General features: G+C 38.7%; 1 protein-coding gene across 5 annotated transcripts in view; it reads left to right on the top strand.

Moving 5' to 3' along the window:
* FAM110B (family with sequence similarity 110 member B) overlaps positions 1-27,063 on the top strand; it is a 120,899-nt gene that overhangs the window by 15,899 nt on the left and 77,937 nt on the right. For 3 of the 5 annotated variants that reach the window (XM_068932653.1, XM_068932655.1, XM_068932656.1), the window contains exon 2: positions 18,249-18,380. The exons of 1 other annotated variant lie outside the window; for it this stretch is intronic. The gene's annotated coding sequence lies outside the window, so the exon portion shown is untranslated. Of the gene's footprint in view, positions 1-868; positions 931-18,248; positions 18,381-27,063 lie in introns of all 5 variants that reach the window. One more of the 5 variants, XM_068932654.1, reaches the window with a different exon arrangement.

Genomic DNA, 27,063 nt, shown 5'->3' with positions numbered 1-27,063 from the left:
TTTGAGGGGGAAGGGTAAGAAAATAGCCTGCAAACTTTTGCGCTTCTCTATGCTGAATTGTGGTTTAGTCTCTCTTTTGGCTATAGATAGACTAGGAATCGAATCCTATTTTACAGATAAACCTTGCCACATTTAAATCCTATTCCATACGAAGAGGAGCAGCACCGAAAATAAGCAAAATAATTCTTGCTGCTTTGATATTTGAACTTTTGTTTGGAAAATGGCATAGGACCTGGAGTTTCAATCAAGGTAGCAAACTATGGAGGCTTCTTAAAGCTGCTGAACGAGGACTTCTGAATTTGTGATGCTCACTTAACTGCATGGGTGATACAAAAAGAGCTTCCTTTTCTAGATGGAAGTAATCCCTTACGTCCTGAGCCTGGCTGGAAGTCTTCTGGTGTACAAGCTCTGTATCACTGCATAAAGAAAGGATTGTCTGAAGCAAAAGGAGGTGGTGTTTAAAGACGGACCTTTTTTCCTCTCTTACTTAGTCATTTTGCTGTATCAGGTGAATGATAACTGTCTCTTAAGACTATTTTATTATTATGGGAATTCAGGTATTTCTGATGTATTTCTCCTCCCTTCCTCTGTTGTGAAGATCTTTACTGAGTGCTTAGACTTCATGAAATAATACAAGAATGTATGGAAATGTAATGCAAAGTTCTCAGCGTAGCAATATAGATGACAGTGTCAACTTGAATTGTTTAATATCTGCACAACAATAGTTTTTGTATTTTCTCAAGCCTTTTTCCTCACCATCAGGTTCATTCCCAGGAATGGTGGGTTGAATATACATGGGTCAAATGCAGGTATCGCTCTGGCAAAATTGCTGACAAGCTAAAGTAGGTGGTTACTGTTTGTTTTCCAGGAAGACAGATACTCCGCTTCTGAGCCAAAAAGAACTTTTCTCAGACAAAGCTTGATCTTTTTGTAAGTATTTTAAGTCCTGCCTGCGTATTGCAGGTGCACTCCACAGACCACATGCTGACTGGTGATCACTTCCTCTGTGGATAGGAGGATTAGAATTGAATTTCAGTCCTAATCCTGGGTTTCCTGCTATAGATTCATTTTAAATTCTTATTCCTGTTTATCTAACTGTTCATTAAAGGCCATATTTTTATCTATTGTTACTTTCAAAAACAAACAAAAAATTCTGTTATGTGCTAAGTTTGAATGAGGTTATGCTAAATTTAAATGATACTTTGACTTTTTTAAATTGGTGAAATCTAAGACTTACGGCTGCTTCTTTCAGGCTCCTCACATAAAAATAATCAGGCGTGTGCTATACAAATTCATGGAGTAGAAGACATTGGCTATTTATGAATTAGAACTAAAAGATAGTAACTTCAGATGGAGGTTATTTTAAAATGCCTAAATGGTTTAGGATCTCAAAGCTCTTAATAAGGCATTAAATGAAAAAATGAGTCTATGTTTTAGTATTTTTTTAACTTACAGTAAATATGATTCCTTATTTAAGACTGATATTCTATAATAGCAAATACAGTTTTTGCCTTCCTTGGGGGTTTGAACTGACCTTCAGAACTTTATATCTGAAAAAATAATTTCATCACTATTTTTTAGTGGTGTCTCTGTGTACTGTGTACCACAGCCTTTTAAATGTGATTGTGCACAGATTAATTGCATCTAAAATTAATGTTGGTCAGGACAAAAATTTTAAACTAAATTTGTTCACCAGTCTGTTTCAGTTGATTAAAAGCTTGGTGAAGAAAAACTTTCCTTTTCACACAGCTCCTTTTTGTTTACCCTCAGAAGTTTTGGATTTAGATACCTAGTTAAACTATCTAACCTCACTAAGGCATCATCATCTAGATCTAGAATACAAGCTGGTTTAAGCAAAAGGAAAATTAATTTCTTGGTGCTCTAAGAAATTGTTTTGAATTATTTAGTGAAGGCAAATAATGTCTTTTTTCCAAAGAAAAAAATTACTAGAAGCATATATGTTGTGCTATGGTGTGTTAATTTTTGCTCATTTTGTTCCTAGCTGAAGTATAGCAGATGTTTGATGCTTTAAAATAGTAATGAACACCATAAAATACCTTATATACTTAGTAATATGAATGTACTGTACAGGTCCTGATGTAATTTCTCAGTTTTTCCCATGCTCTTGTGAGACTTGAATTGGTGCCCTTAATGAAGTCTCTGAGGAGTTGTGTGAAAATCTGGATTTAGTGAAGCAGAACGCTTTATATGTTTTGACCCTTAGTTGACAAAATCTTTGGCTAACGGACTGTGTCCATTTGGGTTTGTAATAGCACCCACTGTAATGGATACTGCAAAAATGTATATATGGCATATACATGAAAGTGTGTGGAGCAAGTTTAGTTAGAGTTTGGAAAATGTCAAATGTTGACGGTTTCACTAATGTATTTCTGTAAAATGATCATCAGCATTACTCCAGTCTTACTATAAACAGAAATTTTAATAAAAATTAAGCCTTTAGTTCTGCTGTCCCACATTGGTAGAGCTGACTTCATGCTTTGCGGGCGGAGGAAGAGATGGGAATTCTTCCGTCTCTGATCCATCAATTCGTAATCTCCTATTATTATTATTATTATTCAAAGGCCTAAAAAAATACAAGCTTCTGCTTCAAAAAGAAATGTGAATGTATGTTACAGAAGTACTATTTTAGGTAGTTTGAGACTTCCAGAAAATAGATATTGTATGGAAATACCTATGTAAGTGGAGAGTATTTCCTTGGCATGCTTTTGAGACAAATTAATTTGCTTTCTACATGAGTGAATACTCTTTTTTCCTTCCAGTTTTCATAGAAGCTCAGCAATAGGCCTTGAGCACAGAACAAATTCTTTATCCTGTGTATCCTGTGTGATTTGTGTGTGTTTGTCTTTTAAATCTGCTTAACAAACTAGTGCAACAAATTTGGGATTAGTGACATGATAGTTAGCTTTGAAGGAGACTGGGACAGAAAAATGGGGAAAATTCATGTTTTTTGCATTAGGTATGATTAGCTGGCATAAAGATTAGCTGTATCATTCATTTCTTTTCAAACAGTTCCTGACCTCATGGGTACAAGGAAGTTGTGATCCAGCCCTAGCAGGATAAATTTGGCAGAGAAAATAAACATGAGTTTTGTACAGATTTGTATATTGGCAGTACAATATTCTCTGCTCATGTGCTTTCCTCTTACCTCTCACAAATTTAAAAATAATTTTGATACAGTGCCAAGTGCAAGTTCTTATACATGCCTATTTGTACATTAGCATACTTTTACTGCTTTTTCGTGGCTCTGTTTTTCTTCCTGGATCAACTTTGACACTTACGATATTGAGGGCTGTTAATACCAGCTTAAAGCAGGTATTGCTCGGCAAAGTTGCTGATACGTTATTAAATGTGAGGTTTAAAATTTCAGTGACGTGAACTCTTTATTGTAAAATCTGAGTTTTAATCTAGGCTTATTTGGTTAGGCTATGTTAAATCCATTACTAAAAATACTCAAGCTTTTCTGGTTTTTGTTATTTTCATTTGGGATCAAATCTCTTTGAACCATATAGACACGCACCTGTGCTCATTTTAATCCCTGTGTAGTTTTCATCAATTATCACAGCAGGCAAGAAGAAAATCAAATTGTAAAATGCTTTTGAAAAGTAAATACATTCAACCCGGAGTTCAAGTTTCTATTTTAATCAAATATCTTCTGTATTCATGTTCTCACACAAAGCTGGGTAAGGGAGGGGCAAGAAAAGCCTTTTTTGTTTTCATTGTGAAATATCTGTTTTGAAGTTCTTTGGAGTAAGACAGGTATAATATGTTAGTATTTGTAGAGGAAAGGCTGTTGTGTGGGTACATGGATTTTTTTTTTTAAGCTAGGAACAAATCTAGGTCAAGAGATTTCATTCTTATTAATAACTTAAGGATTTATTCAATAAAAATTATCCTTCCTGGCTAGAGAGCTTCCTGACTCGAGAGCCATCGGTGGGGGGAGGAATCCACGGCCCTTAACACACTGGCAGGAGGTTTGCCATTTCCCTTGCTGTTTTTAAAGTTGTCGTCTTCCTCTGATGTCTTCATGATAACAGCCTTAATCTCACAGGTGTGTGCTTTGTCCTTCTGCCTTATCGCTGAGGTTGGAGCGGTCTTGTGCGTTCCCGCGCGCGGCTGCGGGTGTCAGCTCCCGTCACGTCTCGCTCCTTGGCGAGGGGGCGTTCGGGTCCGCTCGCTGGGCTGAGAAAGCCGGGGGTGATAGCCAAGAGTTGAAGCTCTTGTAGCTTCAGCAGGAAACACTTCAGAGGGTTTTGGGGGGTGAGGGAGAAAGGAGAGGAGGTTGTTGTTTTGACACATCTCTTTTCCCCTTAAAGGTGGGTTTTGGCTTGTCCTAATTTTCATCTTTCTTGTCATCCGGGAAACTGCTGGTGCTTCACGTGCATATACGTAACTGGGGATCCAGGTGCCACCTGTGGGGAGACGCAAGCCTGTCACCCAGCGCCTCTTCGTGGCTGTCCGGCTCCTGACCTGCGTCCGAGGGTGTCCCGGGCCCGTGGCCTTGTGCCAACCAGCCAGCCTGCCCCAGGCGGCCAAATTGTTACCCCCTGCAGAGCTTATGCTTAGATGGGAAGAAAAGAGTCACGAATGCTGCCGGGGGGGTGACCGCGCTGAGGCGTCTGTGGGGTGGTGGGGCAGCCGAGCAGCGTAAGGGCCCCCGTGGCGGCGCCGGCAGGGCCTGCCGCGAGTCGCTGCGTTGTGGCCGGGCTGCAGCTGAAGAGCTGCTCGGGTCTGCGCTGGCTGCGCCGCCGCAGGAGGTTCCTCTCAGCTGCCTTTGCCGGGGCGCCGGCTTAGGGAAGGGCTCAGTGGCACGGGTGTTGTGCTGAACCTGTGAGCGCCGCGACGATTTGATTGAATTTTGGAAATGCTGTTCAGGGAGGCCTGACCTGCGGCTGCAGGCAGCCGTGTGGGGTATGGTGGGGTTTATTAGCTCATCCGCCAGTTAAACCGCTTGCACACCCGAGCCGGTCCCTGAAGGAGCAAAGCCATGCTGGTACGATGCTTTTTTCCCACCTAGGGCCCCACAGCTGTGGCAAGCGTAATCTGCACGCGGCTATCTGAGAAGTGACTCTCTGCTCCGTCTTTCTCCTTAATGTTGTGTGAGGCAACTAGTTTCTTAAGGGTTTTGCTCTCGGCTGTAAGAAAGCAGACTTTTCTGGGCAAGGGGTTTGGTCTGTGTCCCCCCGCGCGGGAGGCTCGCCTGTGGCAGTCCGGTGCTGCAGCAGGAACACCTTATGTGTCATATTCATTACGGTTCAAATCTTCCTTTCTGGGTGGTGTGAATCGGGCCTGGCTGACTGGGGGGCGGGGGAAAGAAACTTTAGTCTGGAAACAAATTAAAAGCTGTCTTTTTGTTGTGTATGGCCATAAGGACTGAGACTTGTAGGTAGGTAATCAAATTCCACCCAAAACAGATTTCATGAAGTTGCTAAACAGGCTCCGGCCACAGGCCTGAATGATTTTGTGTGTGTGTGTGTGAAAATGTTTATGTCAGCAAGAAAAAGAAAATCAGGAGTCCAATTTCAGTTCATTAGGAGATATTAAAGCATTAAATCTCTTCCTTAAACTCATTTAGCTTTTCTACTGCTCTTATTTGCCAGTTACTGACCTATTTACTTACGTGTAGCTTCTCTCATAAGCCCACTCCAGGCAGCCTGCAGCTCTACCACCCGCACCTGGCGTGACCTCTCCAAACTTGTGTGAAAGTACAAACCTTTGAATTCCTCTCAAAGACCCTTACTGCTGTTGTTCTGCTGTGACTTGCTGAGCTATACATTAGGTGAAAGAAAAATAGCCTTTTTTTTCCTTCCTCCTGACCTCTGCTTACATGTCCGAGTTCCTGTCCTTGGACTGGGAGTTCACTTCTGTATGGGGTGTACTCTTGTTTCTGTACTTCCCTGGAGAGACTGTATTATCAGCAATAAATTTGTGAAGGTTTTTTTCCCCATAGCTTTTTTTAACCCTTGCACCCCGGCTTTTTTTTCTTGGTGGCAGCAAAGAGGCTTGCAGTATGGGAATGACAAAATTAGAAAAATGTAACTCTGGTAGTGTGTGATACATAGTTGTGTCCTTGTTGTTATTTGGGTGTTGTGGATATAGGAAACAGTAAAGTAATCAGGAAACAAGGTATACAAAGGGGCACCCAGAAATACGAAATCTAATTCCTTCAAAAATGGCTCATGTCCCTCTTCCAGTGTATTTAGTGACTACATGCGAAGTGGTGTCAAATATATAAACTGAAAGAATAGAGAAATAGTTTTCTTGACTCTTTCAGCTGCAGCAGTCTACTGTATTAGAGTTTATAAGAGTTTATAAGTTGGAAGTCGTTATTTTTTCTTTAAGTTTGTGTGTGACCCTAAAATCAAAAGCCAAGATAGTTAAATTAGAGTAATTAATCATGGAACAACTTACAAAGGAGTTGTAACAATTTTTCCATCAATTTGTAAGGTTTGTAAATCAAGATGAGAGACTTCTCTAAAATACACTGTTTATGACCTACAGCTGCTGTACTTGACAAAAAATGGGTTAGGTAGTTAGCTGCCACCTGTGTTGGCATGTTGAAGTTGTATCTGCAGTAGTTCATTCAGATTCTAAGGTTTTAGAGCGTTATCTGTATTTCCATATTTAACATTGCTTCAAGGAATGAAGTTTTAAGGGGGATGAAAAGTCATCCTAAGTTATTTCAAAAAAGAAAAAAGCTTGTTCAGGACTCCTGTATTTATACTTTCCTTTCCCCTTGCCTTGGCTTGCCCAAGAACTTGTATATGTGAGGAGGAAGACTGAGAGCCTGCCCGTCTGCTATTACAGGAGGTGCCAGTGATACGTATCTACTCCGTAAAACTTACTTTTGTACTGAGAAGAGACATGATTTGATATATTTATTGCTTTCAGGGGAGGCCTTCAAATGTGTGGAGTTGCAGGTCCTGAGTGAGATGTGCAAAAGGCTTAGACGTAGTAGCCCGAATGACTAATGTAACTGCATCTTCTTTTTGAATAACTGCTGTGGATGTGCAGCAGACTTTGAAGCGAGTCAGTTGACGCCCACCCTGAACTGAATTATAACTTTCTGAATAAATTGCTGTGCAGTATAAGTACCTAAAGTAGTGTCAATACCAAAAAAGCTTGCTCTAAGCAATTCTTTATAGGTTGAAAATAATTTTAAATTGCCTAGGTTTTAAAAAGTTAATCTGTTTAGTTATTTGAATGAACAAACTTTATTATCAATACTTGAAATATGCTAAAAATAATTTGACGTTTCTCTCCTATCAAATTTTGTTCCTGTCCCACAGATTATATTGCAATTTTTATAGTGACCAAATGGTGACTTTTAGTATATTATTTTCTTCTTTACAGTGTAATGAAATAATTACGCCTCACACTTCATGGCAAGCAAATTGAAGCATACCCTGTCTGGAATTACGTCACATGAAACCCCTCAGTAGGGTCTGGGGAGGCAGGCATCTGTGAAGATGTATCCTCCTCCTTTCTTACCCATAAACATACTAAATGTATCACTTTTACAGCAGGAAAATGTGGCAGTAGAAGTGATAGCACTCCAATAAAGATCGAGGCACAAGCTCTTTAGATGCTGGATCCTTTTGTTTAATTCTTTAAATGTCAGGCTCATGGAAGGCGAAATAAAACTTATGTTTTGTGTTGTATGTGGGCACCTTGTTAGGTGGCCTTATATTTGAGCTTCCAACTCAGAACTTTCAAATTCGATGTTTAGGGTTTAATACTTTTTTGGGTGCCTATTCTTGTAGTTAAGTTTATAACCAATTTTCTGCAGGAACCTCAGCATACCTAGTATAGCAAAAGTTATCTAATTTTAGAGGGAGAATGCCATATTGATGTTTTGTTAGTGTAGTGAAATTATCAAAATAATGCATTTTAGCATAAAATCGTCAGTCTCCAAAAATGTACTGCTTATCAGAGTTAAAAGAAAATAACTCCTGTCATTGAGATGTATAAATACCTTAAATGAAGAAATGCATGTTTTGATATGCCAAATGTTACTTGTATGTTTGGAAATCTTTTTGTATCCCAAATAACTAGCGTTTTTGTAACTGTAGAATCATGTGAAATTCCAAAAGTTACCTAGAAGAACTGTCAATAGAGTGGGCTTTAGTGGTCCATCTTTATTATTTAAAAAAAAAAAAAAAAGGTAATTGAGTGCAGAATGAATGACGGTGTAGAATGGGCTCTCCCTTGCCCCTGGGTTTCAGAATAAAAAGAAGTATTTGCCTCATGGAACAGTCACGTGCAACTGTCTGGTTTCATGGCAGTGTTGCGCTCATGCGTTCTGTCTGCTGTGAAATATCTGTGTAGAAGTCTTGTGAGCTACTATTTATATAGCATGCCTACTTGTTAGTAATTTATCCATTTTATGAATCTTGTTCCTTTTATTAATAAAAAAGCCTTTTGTTAATATTGTAGCTCTTTCCTTCTCCCGACTGCATCATTGCTGAATGTGGATAAGAGTTATCAAAGAAAACCAGGTAGATGGCAACTCATAGAAAAGCCCTATCAGCTATCTATGGCTCTTTTGCAGTGTATGTAGGGATATTGAAATGACTGTAGAGGAGAGTCCTGTGTGATATTATAAATAACATAAGCTATAAAATGTGTCAAAAGTTTAGGTTTGAGTTATCAGAATCGTGTGGTAATATCATATCTGTGAAGCTTCACACCTGATTTAACATTTCACAAAGACAGTGGTGTAAGTCAAGGTCAAGCTGATGGATTAAAGTGGCAGTAGTTGCAGAATACTTTGCATGTTGTAATGGCTTAAATATTTATCAACCTGATATTATAGAAGAAGCTGTAAGTGGCTTTAGAAAGGTCACAATAGTTGCACAGCTCTTCACATTTTATAATGACTTGATATAAGGTTGATAAACGTTTATAAAAGAAGCTATAAGTGGCTTCAGAAAGAAAGCGTAGAATCTTTTGATTCAAATTGTTGATTTATACTGCTCTTAGCATTAATAGTTGGTTTGGCTGCTTGCCCCTTCCATGTATTTGCCAGCTTCCTGTTACTTAGAGCAGTACAGTTACCTGGATTCATTTCCTGTTGGATATGGAACTATTATAGAATTGCACTGAAATTTTGGGTAGTAATAATTTGTATTAACTAAACCAATTTTAATGAGTAACCAGATGTTGATAACTAATTTAAAACCAAGAAAAGTAGATAAGCTTGATACTTTGTATAAATTTTTACTAGTGTAAATAGAATTGCCTTGAATGGCCTGTTTTTAAGCTAGTGTTGTATCAGTATATGAAGTTGTTTCCTTCTCTTCTCAAAAATGCGTGCAGAATGACGACATCACGTTATTAAATGCCTCTAAAGTTAGAGAGATTGCCAAGCTGAGAGATTGTATTTAATTGCTGCTCAGGTAAACATTTACTGGATTGTCCAAAGGACTAAGCCACAGCCTAGACATGGGCTCCATTTCTTGGAGTTTAGGCAAAAAGACTCCATAAGAAGTCTAGTATCAGTGAAACACTTGGGGGTGGTGCTAGGATTCATTGCACTGCATCATTAAAATGGTATATACTAGTATAATATAGTATTATGCTAATATTATTATACTACTAGTGAGTATATTCAGTATTTTTTCCCCTGTAAGTTGTGATATCATTTTACTGTTCCTATCAATGATAACAGTGAAGTATTGAAACAGGGAATGGAGGGAGGTAATAATTTTTTTTGGTCTTCTACAGTCCAATACTAGGTGTATTTAAAAAAAAAAAAATCATTCTTTAACCTAGTTGCTAGGAGAACTTTATAACGTCTCTCATCTGAGGTGCGTTGACCTGAGTGTACTTGAGTCCCTGGATAGGTGTGTAATGCGCAGTCCTGGAGCGCCTCCCAGCGCAGGTCCTGGGGCCTTTCCTTGTTGGGCACTGTCCCCAAGAGCTTCCCTACACCCAGATCTGATGGGAAAGAAACCTGGGTGTGGGAGCCCAGATTGCTGTGGTGCATTTTACTGGGTCCTCCAGCTTGACTGCTGAAGGGGACTAGGCTTGGCTGCTGTGCTGAGGAGTACATGTTTCAGTATATAGGTTATCTTCTGAGTGCCAATTTGTCGATAGCTGTCTAATCGGCTGAAACGCTTTTTGTGGCTACCAGGCAGATAGCTCTACTCCCTCTCCTGTTGCTGAAGGAGGAACAGGTGATTTTGCTGTAGCCTGTATCAGGCTCAGGTCTGTACCCTCTTGAACATATTGACTTTGTTACTATTTTTTTCAGTGCTGGAGTACTTCATAAGCCCTGACAAATATGTTGGCGCTTGCTCTCATGCTTTGAAAAATAAATATTAGAAGTATTTCTGTGATTTATCTCCTCTTTACAAATTTGACCCTGTGGGCTTACAACAAAGTCAAACCTTGTCATATGTTCTTATTCCTAGCAACTTAGACTGTAGTATTTTGAAGTCTGGATTTAGGGTTATATTACCTGCGTTAGAAAATACTATGTATATTTATATCTTTTAGTGCCAACTTTCCTTTATTTTGTTTTCCTGTTGACTGACATAGAGTCCAAAATTAACTTCACCTATTTGTGTCCTTCCCTGCCACAGCAGTAAAATAGCTAAGGAGTAGCTGTATTACAGGTGAATGACAGTGAAAAAGGTTAGTCCTCGTGATTATACTAAGGTGCGATACACTGCAAGAGAGTTGCACAGTTTCAGTGTAATGCAGTGTAAGCAAGGGGCTGGCCTCAAGTGAACATGGATCACGTTAAATTTGTACTACTTTGGGGTTTTAATTTCTTACTGACTTTAACTGTAAATTTGCATGTAGATATGTGAGATGGGGGGGTCTGTCAGACTGGAGAAAAATCTGCCTCAAGAGGCTGTAATGGCCACCTGTATTTCGATCATGTTTATTAAATATATAAATAGATATATCAATGACTGCTCCCTTTTACTGACTCCTTCCTCTTGCTGACTGTTTCTTATTTCTTCTAAAGCGTGTAAGTGTTTTCTGTCCTCTGTTTGCACGTGTCTCTTGTTAGTTATTTGTACTTATTCTACTTCTCAAGTTTATATTTTAAATCCTGTTGTTGTGCTGGGCAGTGAGCAAACAAAGATGGTCTGAAACTCCTTCAAAAAGTGTACATGGCTCGTTATTTAGTAACTGTTGTGCATACACTCTAAATGGCTGTCGCTGCCCCAGGAAACACAGGGCAAAAGTAAGTTTATCTCACTGTGTAAGATGTACTTGAGAAGGGTCCTTCAGGATGCAATGTTTAGTCTAGATAATCTGTGGTGTCTCCTTTAATCTTGCCATCAGTAATTCAGTGTGGGTTTTTTCTTTAATATTGAAGTGCAGATACCTTGCTGGTCTTTTTTTTTTTTTTTCCTTTGCTATTATGGAAGAGAACTTGCATATATTTATGTGCATAGAGGCTGGCAGTTTCATGCTTCCTGGCCTTCCCATAGTCTTGACAAAAGTGCCGTACTGCCTGCTGCTAGTCTTTTGGTTACTTTGGTGAACCATGCTTGTAGTTTCCTGGCATCAATCCCTGCCAGAGTTGCTTGGGCAAGTTTTACCTCATGGTCTAACTCTGTTCTGGAAACTTGAGAGCTATCTTGATTCTTGATCTGCTCGCTTAATGGTATTAGGTATTGCTGTGATTGTTCTGAATGTGGTTCCTTACCCCTTTGTCGTAGGTGAGGCAGAACTCATACATCTGCATCTCATGGCCCTTTAGTCCCTAAGCAGAAAGCTTTAGGCTCCTAGTCTCTTGAGCTGCCCATCTTCTGTGACTATAACAAGATGTGAAAGATGAGATGCCTACAGCAATTTCATTTTGTAATCTGTGGAAAATACCGACTTCTCCAAATGTGGCGGATTTGCAGCAAGACCAGTCACAGCTCCAAATCCATTGGAGACCCCCAGTGACGCTTGCCTATCTCTCTGATACTACAAAAGCCTCTGAAACCTTCCATGCGTTCCAGAGATTGTTCTTAAAATGACAATGGTATCCCTGTTGAAAGTCAGAGAGGTGTCACCATTGTTGTCTAAAATCTTTCTCATGCTTAGCTTTGCTTCTAGCTCTACCCATTAGGTGCTTTATTAATGGCACCTAATGCCTAAAATTTTTAAAGAGTGTTTTGTGAGAATGTAGTCGGGGTAATGCGCGTGATTCCTTTTTCAGCTGCATTTGATTACTCTCATGTATATTTTTGTGAATGTTTCATCATTAAGTCAGCATTCATCACCTAAATAGCAGGCAAAGATAGTGTTAGCGTATGGTTGCTCCTCTTATCCTACAGTCAAGCCATTTACCTAGCTTGCATTTCATGAGCTGCAAAGTAGTTATGCTTTCTTGTGGATTATGAAACATAAATAACTCTAAATCACAAACTCAAAAAAAAAAAAACAAGCATTGCCAAAAGGTAGGCATGCCATGCACTGTAGAGAGTCCCACGAAATCAATGCAAATATAAATTGCTTTTCTCATTCTTCTGACTTCATACAGTTTAGGATGTCTGAGTATTTGCTTTACTTCAGGTTTTATACCTAGGACATGATTCGGCAAGTTTTGTATTTTGGATACCATGCTCTTTAAGATGATATGTGTTGGTATGTTCCCAGGATGATCAGTAAAGAGACTCTGAAATGGGGGGTATGCTGTTTCTGTAAACAGAAACCGCCAGGGCTATGTCCAAGTCTCAAACCACTTTCAGGACTCCTAAGCCACGAATCTTATTGGCATATACATTGGAATGCCTGAGCAAATGACTCTTCATTACTTTAGAGCTGCATCTGTGCAGTGTTATTAATGCTGCCCTTTTTGAGGAGCTTTACTGCCCTTTCCTAAATACTGGAGAAGTTGCCCGAAACCCTTATGAAGGGCTTCTTCATTTGCCTTACTTTCAAGTCTTGTTTCATATATGGTTCTCAGTAATACAATAATAATGCAGTGTGGTATTTTTCTATTTCCTGTCACAAAGGAAACTTAAGACACTTGATTATTCTGATTGAATTTCCTCGTAATGTTTATGTAGAATAACTTAGCATACCAGTCCACTACTTAAGTATGTCTTCTCTTGCCGCTTGAATCGTTGTATTTACTTTTCATCCTATGCCTGTGTTTTTCCTTCATCACCTTTCCTTTGAAGTCTTAGCTTGCTGTTTTCACAGGATCCAGGAACCTTCTCAAGGGCACAGTCTGCCTTCTTTCAAGCCTCTTTGTCTAGAGGTGTGTATTCACCCAGGCCGAAGACAGGAGACGGTATATTAGCATGTAAATGCTCTTCATAAGTTCATAGTTGCAGTTTTCAGTGCATCTTGAATTGTGTTTGTGTAAGGACTTTTCATCGGGAGAACACATTCATTCTCAGTGGAGTTACTTTTAGGAGTGCTTTCACCGCTACGGTTGCATCCACCTTCTTTGAAAATTGCACCTCACATTTAGGATTTTCATGCCCAAATGTTGATTAGAATTGAACAGTTTTGTTTCTTGAGCATCGTTTATAATCACAAGTTAGAGCCCCAGTAATTACTTGTTTGTTTTACCAGACTTGAATCTGACCGTGCTTTTTTGTTTTTGTCTTTAACTTACTCAGCATCCAGTGCTCGTCCCTCGGACACATGAAGAAAATTGCATGATGGAAAAATATCAGTTTCAGCCAGCCTGGCAGGCTGATCATCTGCATTACTCTCAGTGAAACGACAATAGTTACAGCAGCAATGTGCTCTACCGTATCATTCCGTTGCCACCAAAAACTTTTCTAATTTGTTCATGTTTGGAGTCCTGTTTTACTGGGCTGCCTACTGATACTCCAACAACCCTAATTGTTTCCCTCATAATGTCTATACTTTTCCTACAATTAAGAGCAAAGGAAATAACCTGCAGGACTAGGTAAAACACTGGCCAGCAAACCTTGTTTTTGTGGGGGGTTTTTTATTATTATTTTTTTCTTTGACACTTAATGACTGTTCATGATTCATTCCAGGAAGGTGCTAGACTTTTATTAGAAAGTTCTTGAAATACATGCATATTTTATCATGTAATGCTATGAACTTGTAGGAAGTCCACTGAGGAAGGTCTCCGAAGTTTTTCTGCTCCGTTTTTGTAAATAATCATATGATTGCTTTAAGGACTCGGTCTTGTTTTCCTGATCAGTAGTGCAGCAACACATAAAATGACAACTTGTCGATAACTGATGCATGTATTTCCACAAACACAAAGTGCTTAATCCATAACTGATACAAATCTGAAACTAAACCCTCAATCTTAAAGACTAGAAAAGAGAATCTGAGAATGTGGGTAAAAACTAATGCATTTTTGTCAGCAACAGTTACCCAAAAACTAAAATCTTCTTTTTCTGTCATCTTTTATGAATTTTTCAAACATGCAAACTGGCAAAAAATTAGTGTGCTGGACTTGGTAATCTGCTTCTAATCGAAGCTTTCTCTCAGTATAATTAATGCTTAAGAGATTAATGTACCTTCTGTTCTTGTAAATACATTTTAAATGTATTTAATATATTTGTATACACCCTGACGGTATACAGTGGCTGTATAGCACTGTTGCTACTGAGTCTTTACAGAGCAACAAAAATAGTGGCAATGAAATTGTTAGACTTGAGAAGAAGTTGCTGCCTTTCAGTAATCCAGTTCATGGAACTCTTGGTCAGGAAAATTAGCAATATTTTCATCAAACTTTGTGGAGAGTAAACTTCTTAATAGTTTCTCATGTGTCTTTCTTTGGGATGAAATTTATTATTCTTGATCTTAGTTGGTTTACTTTTTATCCCATGTGTATAAAGTCAGAAAATATGAAAGTTAAGATTCCTAACTCAGCAGTAAAACCTGCTCTGTTGAAGATGTATATGCCTACATTTGACAGCATAGATACTGTAAAGTTATACGTTTCATAATGCTATGTGAAGCATGAACATGTTATCGTTAATTGTGGGAAGCCTGACTCCTGTGGGTTTTTTTTTTTTTGAGTTTTTTTTAGCTTAACTTCTCTATCTTTTCATTAGTTTAAAACAGAATATGTAAGGAGGCTACCATTCGTATTTTTTATTTTTAACAAGAACTTATCCATCTGCGTGAGTAGAAACTGCCAGAATTAGTGGATGTGATCCCTTCCTAACTAACTCCATTAATTAATATTTTCTGAAAATCGTGTTCTCTACATTTATTACACCTTCTAATTTATATTTGACTTTTTTGCCTGAAAGCATTAGAGTTGTAAAAGAATAGTGAGGCAGGACTCCTGCCTGTGAAAATTTAGGGTATACATTAGGGAAATGGAATCTTTTTGGCATAAAATTCACTGGCAAATAGTTCCTCGTTTCTAGCTATATGCTCAGGTCCCCTATACTTTGTCTGCTGTGTTAGACTGTATTCTCTAAGGATCCATTTTCTGTTTAGCTGCAGAAAGCATTCATATCTCTTTTGGCATAGAAACCATATCCTGTTTATCTGGGTAGTTAGATCCTTCCAGCTGTCCAGGTGCAGCTTCTTGACTTTGGTTTCTTCCAAGTGACAGTGATTAAGGTAATGCCTTATCAAAGCGTCAAGTTATCAACTGTTTAATCGCCTGCTACTGAGTTTCCATATCAGCTTATTTCCTTGTCAAGAAATATTGCCTTTTTAAAAGACTTAAATTTGGATTATGGAAACTTCAGGGTAGACTCAAGTGCGGTTTGAAGGTTTAGATAGGAGCCTTTGGGATTGTTAGAATAAGGAGTCCATTCATTCATTCGCTGATCCTTCTGAATTAGGTTTGGCTTGTCTTCCTTAAGATGTGTATTTTTGTAAGTACTAGAACTTTGACTTCATCCTTAGGAAGAGACTGAAGAAAGGGAAGAACATAGCAAATGAGGTTATTCCTTCTGAAAAGAATGAAAACTCTTTTCGGAAAGAACATCTAAAGACCTGTTGATATTGGGCAGTGAAGCAGGTAACAGTGCGTGTCCTGAAAGGCTCCAGGTTTCTAAGGCTAAAAGGCTGAAACTCAAGACATAGTCTATAAATACAACAGAAATTTCATAAAAGCATTTCTGAAGTACAATTCTCAGAGAAGCTCTTGACTAATAACTGCAAATACTTTATATAAAACTTATTCACACGCACGCATATGCGTGCCATACTTTCTTTGTCTTAAACATGAATTATTTGATTTGGTGATTGAATTACCACAGCACCAGATGTAAATTTGGGAGCAAGAACCACTATTCTTTGTAGACTCTAAAACCGCAACCTTCACTTGCAGAGGATGTCGAAAACAAAGAACTCAAATTTCAGTAGGGCAGAAGGGGAGGAATTGATCAGTGAAGCTGAGTATTTTCCTGCATGAGAAGACAAATCTTTTTCTCTGCAGTATTTTGTCACTGTGTCTTTTCTCTTTGAACAGTTAGTGCATGCAGGTACTAGTGCCTCTAAGGGATTTCAGAGGTGTCTTCTGTCCTGCAGTAAGCCATTCCTATCTGTAATGTTTGTCACTCAACTCAGAGTTGAAGTACTTGAACTTGCTCGAGCTGTAGGCCAGGAAACATGACTGGAACATGCTAGCTGCACTCAAAGAACATGCTCCCTTTTTTTCTGACTTGTTCAATATGAATTCACTGGGTTCTTAAACTGAGTTGTGGCCTCCTTTTCCCTGCAAAGTTGCTTGAGTTTTCAAACTGAGAGGAATTTCTGTTCAGAATTGCTGCTGCTGATCTGAAATATCAAAATAATATTTAATAATAAAATAGAAAGTGTCTCTGTTGGGAAATTGGACTTTGTACTAAACAAGTCAAGATTGGCAAACTTCTTTCCATTTTTCTCTCACTTGTTTAAGATTATAAAATGCTTCTAATTTTTGCTTTTGTACCAAATAGCAGAATAATACTACAGTAGTCCCTTAATAACCGAGTAGCTATAAAGCTACATCTCTCTGAATATGCTTAGGCCTTAATGTTTCTTTTATTCTTTCTAATTTGTAGCTGCTTATGAGATGACACCCATCTGTCTGAACTCCCTTTCTTGCTTTTTGTTGTGCTGCTATTTCAAAGAACAGCAAATCTCCAGGAAAACATATGCTAAATTCATCCACCTGTACAGCAGTCTTCAAAGCCAGTGAACCAGCCATCCTATATGTACTCGTATTGAGACCCAAACTTGGGCAGATTCCTCCAAAACTGGGAGGAGAGAAAGGAGAGAGAGAAATGAAATAACTGGTATCTGACAGATGTTGCATCTTTTTTTGTGTTAACTCCGAGGTAACTGTTTTCTTGAATTTGTGCTTAAACAGTTTCTGCAAATAGTTTTGAGATTTTTAGCATAGGAATTCCGTGTTTCATCGTATAGTCAGGACCCTGATTGCAGTTCTGTTTTTAGAGTGAATAACAGTGATTAGAAAATTAAAATCACTTGAAGATGCTCTGAAATGTTTGCTGAAAAGGAGGTGCTGTGCCATCTGCTTGTGCCAGTGCTCGAGGGTATACCGTCGAATAAAGCCAAACCCCAGAAAACTCGGGCATTTGAATACTTTTCTTTTTAGTGTACTTCAATTAGAGCAGGTCTTACCCCAAGTGGCATGTTGAGGCAAAAGATTATAAGCCTAAATATATTTTTAGGTCACATCTTATAACCTAGTATATGTTGTATGGATGGATGCTTTGCACATAAAAAGGAGCTATTAATGTCATTCATTTCAGGAAGGCAGGTTCTTTGTTATCCATCTTTTCTGATGGGAGATTTTGAGGAATTTTTTTTGGTTTTGCTATTATTTTGAAGTCTTTCTCAGCAAGAGAAAGTATTTTTAACGGGGGCTACTCGGTGAGCTGAGGGGGCAGGCAGCTGCAGCTCTTGCCTGCAGTAGTGCAGCACACGGGTGCCCTGCAGGAGACAGCGTCTCACCCCTTCTGCTCTTCACTCTGAAGCCTTCCCAGGGCCCATGTCTGCGCTTGCAGAGCAGGAGAGAAGCTTGTACCTCTAGGTAGCCTGTTAAATTTCAGAGCTTGGAGTTTTTGCCGTTAGGACTAGTTATATAAATGATGGAGAAATCTGGAGTGGATTGAGTGCTTGGCTGGTATTGCTGAGCTGCTTCATGCAGCCTTTTGGTCTCCAAAGGAGGACGTATACTTCTGATTACTGAAACCTGCTTTCCTGTTTAAGCTGTCAGATCCAGCTGAAAAGGAGAGTGTCTCAACTGTGGTTTTGATGAGACATAATGATGAAGCTGAATGCCTTCCCTGTTGCTGTGTCTCCAGGCACTGCTGCAAGGAGCCTTTGGGAGCTCTGGGGTGAGAGCGCTGCCTCCAAGAGCGACTCTCCGTTTGGAAACCTCTGCTCAAGGTGAAGGCCAGGCCGCCTTAGTTGGCGCTCAGAAGTCTTGCATCGAGGTAAGAGATTAATTTTTCAAGGAAGCTGAAGTGGCTGCTCTGGCTTGAGAGATGAGGATTTCTTTTTTATTTCTTACTAAATAAACACACAAAGGCATCAAAGGCATCTCTGGGCTTTTTCCTTCTTGTGAGGGAAAAACTGATTGTCATAGCAAAAACTGGGGAAAGAAAACAGTATGTTGTAGACTAGAGCCAGAAGTAATCCTTATAAAATTAGTGGAAAGATAAATCCACAGTTACTTGTTGACAAGGAAACAGACTGTTTCTAAACTCTACAGTGTGTTGTGTTTTTTGCAAATGTATCCCATTTTAATTGCCACGTTCAGAACTCCTTTCTTGTGGCCACAAAAATAAGAAAATGGTGTAGGATGGTCTCCAGTGACGAGAAGAATGAGGTTTGTATATGATGAATATCTGTTTACCAGTACTATAAGTACTTCTTAATCTGGTCATCCCGACTCCTTTTTGCTTGTAAAGGACAAATACTGAAGGATGGAAAAGAAATGTGATCCGGAGATGTTGAACTTTGGGCCTATCAGCACTGCAAACGGCCATTTTTGGGAGGTGTGACCATACTACAGTTCTATAGTATAGCCAGGATTTTAAATGTACTGATGATATATGCAAAACCTTTCCTTCATACTGAAAAGATTAATTGAACTTGCGTAGAGAGCTGGCTGAAGAAAGTGAGAAGTAGTAGAAATTGTTTTCCACCAATTTCTTTGAGATTAAACATTGGCCTTTCTAAAGGTCTGCCAACTTTTGAATATTTTAAAATAGCTGTTGCAAGGTGTTAACTGCACTGTTGGAAGGTTTCTTCAATAAGTATTTCTTGATTAATTTAAGAAGGATTACAGATTTTTCCTATTAATTCTTTATTGATCTTTCTCATTTAGACTGCAATTGAGGTAGTGCAAAAGAGCTCTAGACTGGACTGAAGTTCATTGCCCTAGCACCAGCATAGCAAAATCAAAATCGGCAGTTTCCCTGTAACATAGTCAGCATTTCAGCCTGTAACCTTCGCTCATGGTCTGTTGTACGTGCCCGGGAGTAAGACCACCAAGACTGGTTAGGCCCACTTGCCGCTTCCTTGCACCGTACTCTCTCTCTGCTTGCTACTAGTTTGAATTAAATTTCAGTTGGGTTTCTTGAGTCCAGTAAAAAGATCACTCTTGAATAATTAAAGATACTATACTGAAACCTTAGCAGAGCAGAAAAACTAATTATCTTACAGCAATTTCAAATTGACCCCCCCCCCCAAATATTTTTCTCCTAATATTTCCCTTTTTTATGTTTACTTTAGGGATATGTGAATCAATGCAGGCTGAAATGCCCATGCACTAAAAATAAATGTAGCCTTTCTTCTCAATACTGTTTAAAAAGTGAAATTTTACCTTCTATGAAACCATTAGTACTACATATCTGCATAATCCTACAGGGGTGCATGGATATATTTAAGGAGGGGCATGATTCATGTACAAAAGTTTAAGAGACTAAGCTTTCAGTGATATGTAGTATATGGGATGGAAATAGTCTTGACTGCTGTTTCTACTTTCTGCAAATCAGTTTGTTCTGTGTCTTTCTGTCCCTTTTTTCCCTTTGTTGGAGGGTGTGTTGCTAACCAGAAACACATGATAGGAGACAGCCAAATGTTCTGGTGAAAATCAAGGGCACTTTATAGTTGTGAAGATTTTATTTGCCCTAGATTTTTTTATTGATGCAGCTGTAATTGTTGTAAATTATATGAATAATTAATCAAGGAGTTCTTGTTACCTGAAGTAATATTATGCTTATTCTCAGAACTGTGCACTTTGTTGTATGACAGCACTACTCACACACTGCTGATTTCCTGGAAGTCTTCTGTTCACACCGCTTTTGCCCTCCCTCTCCCCCTACCCCCAAGAGTCTGGGTTTTGCTTCAGTATACTCTCTGATTGAACTGAAGAGTCTCTTTTTTGGTCAACAATAACATCTTAAAAAATCCTGGGAACTGTGCAATGTACACATCTGGTTTCACATAAGCATGAATTGCTGGCTTTACAAATATGAAACATGTAGTTCTTGCCGCAGAGTTTAGCTAAAGTGTTCCGTAACTTGAGACTGTATTTGAAATAAAAACAAAATTGTATAGCTTCTTTACCATGCTAATGGAAAACATTTAATTTACTTTTTAAAGCCAACCAAAAGAATGACGCAATGCTGTTCAAGCAGATTTATGGTGCCTTTTCTTTTGTAGAAATCAATACAGCTTGAAGGTGCTGTTATGGGAGCTGGCTAATTGACTGAGATCCAACTGTGTTCAAATGTAAACTCCTGTACCGCAAACCAAAACTGATGATTTAGATTTATCCAGGCATCACTGTATGTCTGGGATCTTATGGTGTTGGATTTTATTCATAGCTTTTTCTCTGCTTTATTTCCACTGATTGTTGATTAGAATTTCAAAACAGCAAGTTCAGTTTGCATATGACTATTATTTTGTTCTTCTTGGATTATTCAGTATCTTCTGCATTTCCTGAATTAAAGTACTTAACTCTGTGGTAGTGACACCAGCCAATATGTGCCTTTCAGTGGTGGGATTTCCCCCCTTTTAAAACATGCATGCGTACACCTTCATTCAGCTGGAGTGTTAAGGGCTAGCATACTTTTCCTGCTTTGTACAGAAGGAGCTCTGGACTCTCCTCTTATTTTCTTCCTTAATGGGATTTCTGTCCTGCTTAAGCCTTTTTTTTTTTTTTTTTTTAAATCTTTTATAGAATTCCCCTTTGGATGGGTCCCTGATGGTACTTTTTTCCCTCCTGAGTGATATCTCTGCTTCCTGCGGAGGCCCCTCATTGTTGGCCTACATGCCAATTGTACTAACTTTTACCATAAGGAATCTCCTGACTCTGTGCTTATTCCTAGCAAGGTACATTTCATCTTTATAAGAGTTTTTTTTTTTTTTTCTCTCATTCCATTTCTCAAGTAGTGAAGATGCCTGGATCATACTGTTTTCTCTCTCATGTTTAACAATCTTGTGGTGATTAAAAGACGTTAGAAGATCTTACGTAGGAAGTGAACATCGGGTAGCTCTTGCAGACCTTCACTAGAGCAGCCAGAAATGACAGATTGGCTTGAGCACTTTATCACAAGGCTGGCTCAGGGTGGGATAGTGAAGAGCAAGACAGGGATTATAGTTGTAGAGGAGTCTTGGGTTGGATGGTTTTTGTTTGTTTTGAGGTTTTTCTGAGAGGATGGAAAAGTGAAACTGAAAACCATTCAGATGGAGAGCAGTGTTGCTGATAGTTGCATCATTTTATGTGAGAAGGCTACCAGGTGAGACTTGATACAGAATTACAGGGATCTAAATTCCCAAGTTTGTTTAAAATATTGATTATCTGGAGGAAAACAATGAAAGCATCAGATTTACAGGCCTGAATTTCAGTGCAGTTCCCCTCCCCTCTCTCCCTCTCCCCCCCCCCCCCAAAAAAAAATTCTTACAAAAGTTTGTAGACTTTTGAACTACTCAGTAGTCCTGCTTGTAGGATAAACGTTGAATTTTTAAGATGTACTGAATGTACATTTTGCCACAATTTTTCTGATGTGATACCAGTAATATTCTTTGGGAGCATGCAGTGTGATTATTATGTTTGGTATAACCATGAGGACAGTGTACACTAAGTAGCTGCTAAGACCTAATAGAGGTTCCAGATATTGGAAATTGCCAAGAAATTTTGAGCAACTTATGTTATTTTCTGATGCCTTCTTCCTGAAGAAGGACAAAGCGCCCTTTTTATTAGCATCACTTAATCTGAGTGATCAAACTGGATCTTTGTTTGTATGGTCATATATTTCTTTTCTCTGTGGCTGCTATTTTGCAGTTATTGTCTTATGTTGTACCTCAGTGTACGCTTTAAAGGAAGTGTATTATAAAAGACAGCATATGAATCTTTAGAAGACAAGAGAAATAAAATACTTTTTCCCTTTTCTTATAAGGCTTTCCAGTATTCAGCTGCTTCTACTGTCTCTATCTGCAACTGAAACAGTTGCTTCAGCAAACAGGCTGACACATTTTGACAGTATGTTTAGTCCAACAGGTCTTCGGTTTGACTGTTGTGAAGTTCTTGTTAGCATGCAAGGTCTGGCACTTAAATTTCCTTCTGCCCTTTTTTTTTTTTTTTTTGTATACCTCAGCCTGAACTGCCAGTGGACTGTAACACTTGTAAACTTTAATCAAAGTGTAGCTTTAAATTGGCACAGGGTATTTGCTTTGCATGGTTACAGTAGTAGCACTGTATTTCCATATAAACACTGAAAGAAGCTGTTAGTGCAAATCCTGTAAGAATTTCCTTTTTCTTCCTCTCTTCCCTGAAGCTCAAGGAGCACAAGATAGCTACACGTTAGGACGCTGGTACTCTAAGGGATTAAAAAAAATTTCAGAAATAAATACAAATAACATTCTCAGACTAGCAAAACGGCATGTGAGAGATGAGAAGAAAGGCACTGATTGTTTTGTAGAGGATAATCTCAGCTGAAATGCCATGGTGGAAGACTCCTTACACCTGCTTTTCAGTTCATAAGTTAAGGTAAAAATACAAGGAAGGCCCTAAAAATGGTAGTCCTTAAGCTGCTTTGAGTATGTCTTATTTTTAATCTAGCTTGAAATTTAGCTTTTCCTCTTGAGTCGAACCTGAATAAGCTGCTTTGGCTGTTCATGTTGTCCTCATGGTTCTAGCTTTGCCAAACGTAGTTATTGCTACTTTATTTTAAGAACAACTCTAACTTGAAACTTGAATCCCTCTGGGAGCAGAATACTGTCTGGAGGATGCAGACTTGCTGTTAAGAAACTTAAATAAGATAAGGCTAATCCTATTGTATGCTTCCCCATTCTGAGTTAGCAGAGAGACTTCCCTTTCCTAGGTATGGTTCCATACCATTGGTTTTGTGCCTTATTGGATTTCTCCCTCTCCTTTTTTATTTTTTTCCTGAATTGTTTGGCTTGGTTAAACATTGATAATGTTAATGTTGCATGCAGTTGTGGATCACTGCCCTACTGTGCCAATTTGTGGACATCTAGGAAGCAAAAAAAAAAAAAACTCTCAGCTTCTAGGGGTGAAAGAATGCTATTGAAAATAAGCGTAACCATAGTCTGGTTATGGCAAATATTGTTTCTTGTGTGTGGGATGTTTCATTTCAAAATAGTGTTTTTGTACAAGTGTAGATATACTAAGGATTAGAATGCTAAATGCTTGTGATCTTTTGCTCAACTGATTTGCAGTTTCAGAAGTAGAAATTCTGTAATTGTAATGCAGATTTTGGTACTGTTATTTTGGATTGGCACTGAACCAAATTTCATTATCCTATTCCATAGAAGAGGATACTATCAGATATTTCAAAAGCAAATATAAGAATCCTCCCACAGCTGTGGGATAGTCCACTCAAGAGTGGTTTTACCCTGGTCTCTTCAATTCAGAGATAAAACTGCAAATCAGTCAGCTTAATATCTGTTCTGATATTGTTTGCATTGATTAATATACTAGTATAAAAATTCATTTTTTAAAATCTTGCTAAAATACTGGCTTTATTGACTTCCTGTGGCAAAGATATTCATAATTAAATTACATATTGGCCTAAAATTTGCTTATAAATCATTCTGGTCATTTAAATCTACATCTTGTATAACTAAATGTAGCCTTTTCCCTTGTCCCTTCTATTTGACTACACAAACAATCGATCTGGTTTTGGGGTGTTTTATTGTTGTTTTTTGTTTTCTTTTGTTTTTTTTAAGGTCTTCTCATATTATTTTCATACTCTTAAGCTTCTTAATTGCTTTTAATTGCCTTCTCTGAGGCTTTTTTTTTTTTTTTGAAAGGAAAATTAATTGGTAGTTGACAAATAGCACCTTTAACCCTACCCCTGCAAACTTTTCTTTAGGAAGAAAATAAAATGCAAAAAGAGACGTTCTGATTTCAGAGTTCCGTTATCTTAACTTCTCTAAAAGAGCCTTAGCTTTCTTAAAGCTTGTGGCATAACAGAAGTTTGTAGGGAGGTAGGTTTCAGGACGTATGTTTTGGAAATTTTGTCAAAGGGGCATTTTCAAACTTTCCTAAAATAAGAATTGGTAACTTTGGTAAATAAATGAATAAATATATCCTAAGCAATGGTTATATGTAAGTAATTAGCAGTTAGTTTCTTTTCCTTTAAGTATTCTGAAACTTCTATAAGACTAGTTAGCTGTCAATAGGTTTTGACTCACTGGGAAGAAGGTACTTAAGGTCTGGATTAACAGCAGAAACTTTTTGTTCTAAGATCAGCTACTAACTTTTGTTTTGTGGCCTTGGGCATGTCATTTTAACTATCTTTTACAGGTTTACCATTGAATCCACTATTGTCTCCACCATTGTAAAGTACTTTGTAAGCTTTGGAGCGAAAATACTATTGAAACTATTTACTCTAAGGAGACTCAACTTCATTTGCTGTGCAGTTACTGCTGTAGCAGTGTAAATTAAATTGGTAGTATGTAGTTTAGTATAAATTCATAAAGAAATTCAGCCAACAAAATGAAGCCACCCTGTATGACATGTATAACAGTAAAGTGGATTTGAAGAAAACTCTAATAGTTAAATTTTAGGAGTACCTATCTGTACAAAGAGTGATGGGAATAAAGCTATTTGTTTTAAAAATGGAAATGCTATGACAAAATAGTTAAAATAAGAAGTAAAGAAAAGATCTGTCCTAAAATGAATACGTGGCAGTCTTAGTTTGCCTAAGTCTTGAGCAGAAGATTTTCGCTTATATTTCCTGCCAAGTAAATTAAATTCATGAGGAAAAGCTAGACTCCAAGTGTTGGACTGTTAGTATCTTTTAACAATGTTAATGTGATGAAACAGAATATTGATAAATGCCAGGTTACATTTAACATGGGCCGGCTGAGAGACCTTTCTGTGTTCCTATGTAGCGTGAAGATCATGTCCCCTGTAAGTTTATTGCTTTACATTTTGTACTTACTTTTGCATGTATGCCAGAACGTGCTCAAGGAAGAGACATAACCTTTCTTTCTCTTTTCTTTTGTGAATGCTTTTATTTCCTGTCTAGAGCTGGAGAAGAGAAGCAAGGGGGGGGGGGGGATGTTAAATACAGCAAAATCTAATTACAGCTTGATTTAAAGCCACATTTACACAATGGCTGAGGGGCGAGTTCACTTCCACAAAAACAAACTCCTTGGCTTCCTACTGTGCAGCGAGGAATGTTAAGATATGTTGCCTGAAGAGCAGCTGCCTCCCTCTACTGGCACTAACTTTTCTTACACTATGTGCTGTGGTTGTTGCATGATGTGAAAATAAGAATGTACTCCTATACAAAAGAGTATTGGTCGATGTATTCTTCATTGTGTACTTATTTTACTGGCTACGCTACAGGTAATGCAACCTATGTTATTTGTTAAGTATGTGACCAGGCTTAATATCAGTTTTCTATTTTATACTTTCCTCAGAATGGGGTGGCTGTTTCTTCTCCTCCGTATTTTGAGGAGTTGTTGCTCTGATTCAAAGCAGAAATGATGGTGAATATAACATTTTTCTTTACAATGTGATTTTCCTTGAGTGTGCACATCTGAAAGGAACAAGTTATGATCTTGATTGTTTGCTGATGTGTATCCATAAAGGATTGTGGACCAGTTGAAAATGTACTTTTGAACTTGTAGTAGTTTTCTCTCTTTTGTCTGTTTCTAGTTTAAATGTTCTGCTTTCCTTTTAACTCTGTTTTTCAGGAGGAAAAGGTTATGCATCTTCAACTTACTAGGAGTTGAACATTTACATCATGCTTTTCTCTTCCTGGGATAGCCTTTGCCCAAGGCCTGCATCACAAATGGCATCATAGCAGTGCCGCATAGCCGTTTGTGACTGACTCATGCACTCAGGTTTCTATTCATCTTTTCTTTTCAGCTGATGAGACTGCCATTTTTAGCAGAATTTTTCATTATTATTGCAAAGGTGCTTGACCTTGCACTCTGTGCTGCTACACTTCTGTCACTCTAGTTCATGAGATTACTCATTTATTTCAGTGAGGGGCTTCAGTCCTCTGTACTGATGATGCCTTGCAGTTTTGCATCATCACGAAGTCTCATCGGTCCACACTTCCTGTGCATCAGTGCACACCCCGCTGCTGAACGGGTGAGTGCCCTGGTGACGAAGAATAGAGAGAAGGCAGAGTTGCTGAATGCCTTCTCTGCTTCAGTCTTTACTGCTAAGGCCAGTCCTCAGGAATTCCAGACCCTGGGGACAAGCGAGAGAGCCTGGAGAAAGGAAGACTCTCCCTTGGTGGAGGAGGATCAGGTTAGAGATCTTTTGTCCAGACTTGACATCCATAAATCCATGGGCCTTGACGGGATGCACCCACGAGTGCTGAGAGAGCTGGCAAATGTTATCGCTAGGCCACTCTCCATCCTCTTGGAAAGGTCCTGGAGATCAGGAGAGGTGCCTGAGGACTGGACGAAAGCCAGTGTCACTCCAGGCTTCCAAAAGGGCAAGAAGGAGGAGGCAGGAAACTACAGGCCTGTCAGCCTCCCCTCCATCCCTGGGGAGGTGATGGAACAGCTCCTCCTGGAGGTCATCCCTAAGCATGTGGAGGACAAGAAGGTGACCAGGAGTAGTCAGCTTGGATTCCCCAAAGGGAAATCGTGCTTGACCAATCTGATAGCCTTCTC

This window comes from Struthio camelus, chromosome 2, assembly GCF_040807025.1.
Source record: "Struthio camelus isolate bStrCam1 chromosome 2, bStrCam1.hap1, whole genome shotgun sequence".
NCBI classification, from domain to species: Eukaryota; Metazoa; Chordata; class Aves; order Struthioniformes; family Struthionidae; genus Struthio; species Struthio camelus.
Note: the sequence above shows the minus strand (reverse complement) of the source record. Positions and strands in the feature narration are given on the sequence as shown.